This window comes from Musca vetustissima, unplaced genomic scaffold (assembly GCF_032173495.1).
Source record: "Musca vetustissima isolate MV318-11 ecotype Yass unplaced genomic scaffold, APGP_CSIRO_Mvet_v1 utg97638, whole genome shotgun sequence".
NCBI lineage: Eukaryota > Metazoa > Arthropoda > Insecta > Diptera > Muscidae > Musca > Musca vetustissima.
In genome coordinates, this window is record NW_026885830.1 from 5,830 (window position 1) to 11,278 (window position 5,449).

General features: G+C 41.0%; 1 pseudogene; it reads left to right on the forward strand.

Moving 5' to 3' along the window:
• The first annotated feature begins 294 nt into the window (after positions 1-294).
• Positions 295-1,497, forward strand: LOC133333131 (clusterin-associated protein 1 homolog; annotated as a pseudogene).
• The last annotated feature ends 3,952 nt before the right edge of the window (positions 1,498-5,449 follow it).

A 5,449-nucleotide genomic window follows, 5' to 3' on the forward strand; every position in this document is an offset into this window, starting at 1 on the left:
ACCTTTTTGACAGTCAAAAACCAAAAAATTCGTCACACGGACCATCCCTGACCAAGATTGGTGGTAAAAGGTGCACAAAGAAAAGGTGATGAGAAGGAATAACTGGATAATTGAAGGCATCCACAGTCATTTAAAAGGAAGTTTTTCAAGGAACAAAGTCGTTAAAAAAAAAAAAATTGAAAAATGTCCTTCAATGAGGTTCGGGATAAATCGACTATAATAGAATTTGAAAATGGTGAAGGGTATCCCTAGATTTGCCTAAGCCTTTAAACTGATGGGCTATCCTCATTTCCTTTATAAGCCCTTTCTTCCAACTTTGCCTGTTTGACCTCCTAGTATGTGGTGGTTGATGTTCTGCAATGTCTAGCTGGCCTATCGGAACCAGGAGCTGTATTACCCGGTGCAGTTACAGATAGAGTCCTGCTGATACGTTCAGCAACTGAGTGTTTCGTAACCAAATCAGCCATCAAATTGAATTCACGTAAGTTGGGTGCTGCCTCTGCGATGACCGCAGGAGAATTGTAAAAAATCACCCATCTACTAATTGCACCCGCATCCACGGAGGATGGTGAGGAAGAAGGAGATAATTATCGTAACCTCAATCAAGTAGATATTGGTGATAAAATTGAAGATTTGCGCCAATCCAGAGAACTCTCCTCAGATTTAACCCAAAGGGGAGCTATTCTGTATGAACTGCTCCACGGAGGATGGTGAGGAAGAAGGAGATAATTATCGTAGCCTAAATCAAGTGGATATTGGTGATAAAATTGAGGATTTACGTCGAGCTCGAGAGCTCTCCTCATATTTAACCCAAAGAGGAGCTGTTCTCTATGAACTGCTGCAAAAGGAAATAAATAATAAAGAGGCACGTTTTAACCCAGGCCCATAGGCCCATGGAACTGGCTGCAGTGGAGAGAACCCTTAAACATGCAGTGGCCTCTGCCCAGCTAAAACTGCAATAAAATCGAGTACAATTGGAAAATGTTGGTGTGGAGCTAAATTCCCTACACTCTAAGCTGCAAAGGAAGAAGGCGGAATTGGAGAGGACCAAACAACGTCTGGAAGCTTTGCAGAAAATTCGTCTAGCTCATACATGAAGAATTTTAGGAATATGGAAAAGGAACTGAAAAATCTCTTCCAACAATATTTTCTACAATAAATGAGGTTGTGTGAACATACTTAATGCACTGCGGGCTCAGTATAAGGCTCGCACGAAGAGATCCTCTCCCATATCCTCGCCTCTTGTGTAAAAGTCAAATAAAAATTCAATGCCTTTCACACCGGAGGGCCTATTGGCCGATGATGATGATGAACCACGTTTGGAGGGTAATTCAGGGTTGGAAAATGACATTCCCGATGAGGTTGGTGCAACGAAAAACCACAACGGCTTCAAATAAACGACCCGGTACTGCCACCTCACGTATGCGTCCCACCACTGGACGTGGTCGTAAGGGTACCGCTTTGATGAATGCTGCCGCTGCTGCTTTAAAGAAATGAAATTAATTGTGGAAAAAATCGGAAAGTCAAGATATGGAAAATGACAGTTCATTTGGTAGTTCGGATAGTGATTTTGATATGGCTGAACTACTGGGTATTAGCACCAATGCTGCGGGAGATGCGGTCCTGGGAACCAATGATGATTTGGGTGATGATGATTGTAAGTCAGGGTTAGCCAATCAATTTCCACAATAAATTATGGAAAACTGATATGATTGTGTTGGACACACGCATTAAGATCCATTGGGAGATTTTGAAAATAATTTCTGGAAATATTCGCTCTCTCGGTAAGTTTATCGTTTAAAATTTGTTAAAGCATTGCAAAGCATACGACATGTTCGATGTCATTGTATGGTTGTGACTATTGGGTGATTCCCATCAGACTTCCCTTGTAAGCCTCTCATTTAATTCTGAAAAATATTTCTTTAAAAATCCACGCCTTTGTTGGACCCCTGAAAAATATTTCTTTAAAAATCCACGCCTTTGTTGGACCCCTGAAAAATATTTCTTTAAAAATCCACGCCTTTGTTGGACCCCTGAAAAATATTTCTTTAAAAATCCACGCCTTTGTTGGACCCCTGAAAAATATTTCTTTAAAAATCCACGCCTTTGTTGGACCCCTGAAAAATATTTCTTTAAAAATCCACGCCTTTGTTGGACCCCTGAAAAATATTTCTTTAAAAATCCACGCCTTTGTTGGACCTCTGAAAAATATTTCTTTAAAAATCCACGCCTTTGTTGGACCCCTGAAAAATATTTCTTTAAAAATCCACGCCTTGTTGGACCCCTGAAAAATATTTCTTTAAAAATGCACGCCTTTGTTGGACCCCTGAAAAATATTTCTTTAAAAATCCACGCCTTTGTTGGACCCCTGAAAAATATTTCTTTAAAAATCCACGCCTTTGTTGGACCCCTGAAAAATATTTCTTTAAAAATCCACGCCTTTGTTGGACCCCTGAAAAATATTTCTTTAAAAATCCACGCCTTTGTTGGACCCTTGCAAAATATTTCTTTAAAAATCCACGCCTTTGTTGGACCCCTGAAAAATATTTCTTTAAAAATCCACGCCTTTGTTGGACCCTTGAAAAATATTTCTTTAAAAATCCACGCCTTTGTTTCTAAACTGCTTACATAGACCATAGCAGCATCTGTTGGCCATCACAATCCTTCACCGAATTTCAAAACTGATGTCATTCGTTTTGTTTATGGCGGTACCAAGGTATATAAAGTCTTTGACTACCTCGAAGCTGTAGTTCTCAAGTTCCACAGTTGGGCCGAGTCTACTGGACGTCTTGCGCGTTGATACCATCAGCTTGGTCTTGTCGCCGTTTGCTGCCAGGCGCACTTTGGCAGACTCATTCTCAATTTGTTCAAAGGTGGCTGTTGATGGCGCTCGCAATGTTCGACCCATTATATCGAAGTCATCGGCGTAGGCGAGTAACATGTGTTGTTTGGTGTACAGAGTGCCATTCCTGTTCACATTTACCTCTCGTAAGACCTTTTCTAGCAGGATCTTAAAATGATCACACGACAAACTGTCACCTTGTCTGAATCCTCGTTCGGTATTGAAGAGCTCCGATAGTTCCTTTCCGACTTTAAATGCTGACCTTGAGCCACTTAAAGTTATCCTGCATAGACGTATTAATTTTGCAGGAATGCCGAACGTAGACATTGCTTTAAATACCTCTGAACGGATAGGCTTTATAGTCGATTGCGGCTTTATAGTCGACGAATAGGTGGTATGTGTCGATGTGTTTTTCGTGGGTCTTTTCCAGGATTTGACACAGAGTGAAAATTTGGTTAATGGTGGATTTGCCACGTCTGAAGCCGCTTTGGTATGGTCCAATAATGTCATTGACCATTGGCTTCAGTCGTTCACACAGCACCCTGGATAGCACTTTATATGCGATGGAAAGAAGGCTAATTCCTCTATAGTTGCCACATGTCGTCTTGCCTCCTTTTTCTTGTGCACGGGACACATGATGCTGAAGTTCCAATCATTGGACATGCATGAATAGTTCGGCTGGTAATCCGTCGGATGCTGCAGCTTTATTGTTCTTGAGCAGATTAATTGCTTTTATTACCTCATCTTGGCTAGGTGGTATACACTCTATACCATCATCTCTTATTGGTTCTGGGGTATCTTTTTCACCGCAACTATTTGATACCAGAATCTTTTCAAAATGCTCCTTCTAGAGCCTCAACACTTCTGTCTGTATCTGTCACGAGATTTCCTTCTTCATCTCTACAGGAGGATGTGCCTACACCAAAGCCTTCGGTTTGGTGTTTTACTCGTTGGTAAAATTTCCGAACTTCATTCTGACTCCTGTACATCTCGATTTGCTCACGCTCACGTTATTCTTGTTCTTTCTTCTTTTTTCTGAAAACACGTTTCTCCTCTCTCCTTTTCTACCGATAATTCTCCATCACATTACGTGTTGTCCTATACACTGCGTTCAGTAGCATTACGACACTCCTGATCGTATCATGGGTTTCTTGGTGGAGGTTTTTGGTACCCAAGAGTGAATTTTGCTGCAGTATGTGGGGAGTGGGCAATTCTTTACCATTGTGCTTCTATACTATTATCGGGACAAGAAGTGCTTTCGTCAAGCAGGTGGTAAGATGAGTGGAGTAAGCCTCGGCTACCTGTTGTTGTTGCAGCTTTTCGACGTCGAGTTTCCGTATTGTGTTAGATCGCACCTTTGCTGCAACAATAAGACGAGTGAGAACCTTGGCTGTTACAAGGTAGTGGTCCGAATTGATATTCACTCCCCGGATCTATCGAAAGTCTAATACACTGGATTAATGCCTTCCGTCTATCACAACATGATCAGTTTGATTTCTCGTTGTTCGGTCAGGAGAAATCCAGACGGCTTTGTGTATATCGAGATGCTTGAATCTGGTGCAGCTAACTACCATGTTTTTTGCTGCCGCAAAGTCAATCAACCTCATGCCGTTGTCGGATGTTTCTTCATGAAGGCTGAATTTTCCGACAGTGGGGCCAAAGATATTTCCCCTTCCGATTTTTGCATTAAAATCTCCTAGCAGAATTTCATATGCTGTTTCTAGGCGCTCATAAAATATGTCTTTGGTCTGCTCATCTTTATATTCGGTCGGAGCATGGGCGCAAATGAGACTGATGTGGAAGAACTTCGCTTTTATATGGATTTTAGCAATTCGCTCATCTACTAGAGTGAAGCTGGAGACGAGGTCTTTTATTCTCCTGTTGACCATAAATCCGCAGCCAAATTTATGTCTCGTTTCATGGCAGCTACAGTGCGTAATCGTCTGATTTACTTATGCCTGTCTCTTTTCATCGCATTTTCTGTAGGGCAATAATATCGGCTTTGTACTTCTTGAGTATATCCGCCAAAGCGAGAACTGCGCCTGTACTGTACAACGTGCGCACATTCCAAGTGCAGATTCGCAGATCGTGGTTCTTTATACGTTTGCGGGGGTTGTCAGTATTAGGAGGGTTTTCTTTTTTTCTTTGGTTTTCTTTTTATTTGCTTTTTCATAGTAGGAGGGGTTTTCCGAGTGTGGTTAAATAACTCGACGCCTCAACCCTTTTTTATAGTTCTAATGGGTGAACACGCAGCACATATTAGCTCACTATTTCAACGGGTGATGAAAATAGCCACCCCCAGGTGACACCGTGGGGAGTTCAGTGTCCACAATTGAGATGAAAGAGGGACCAAGATAAGCCTGGACTTCGCCTTGTTAAAGCCAATCAGAGCCGTTGCTTGGTATCTATCATCCCCTACGCCACGTCTTTGTTGGTTGTTGAAAAAAAAAGAAATTCTTTAGAAAATATTTTATATGAGAAAATAATTTTTTAATAAAAACTCATTTAAATTTGTATTTGTGTTTTTATTTATTTAAATCGGGCAAATGTTTTATGTTTTTGTTTTGAATTTTCGGATTGAATGAAATTAAAATAGAAAACAAACAT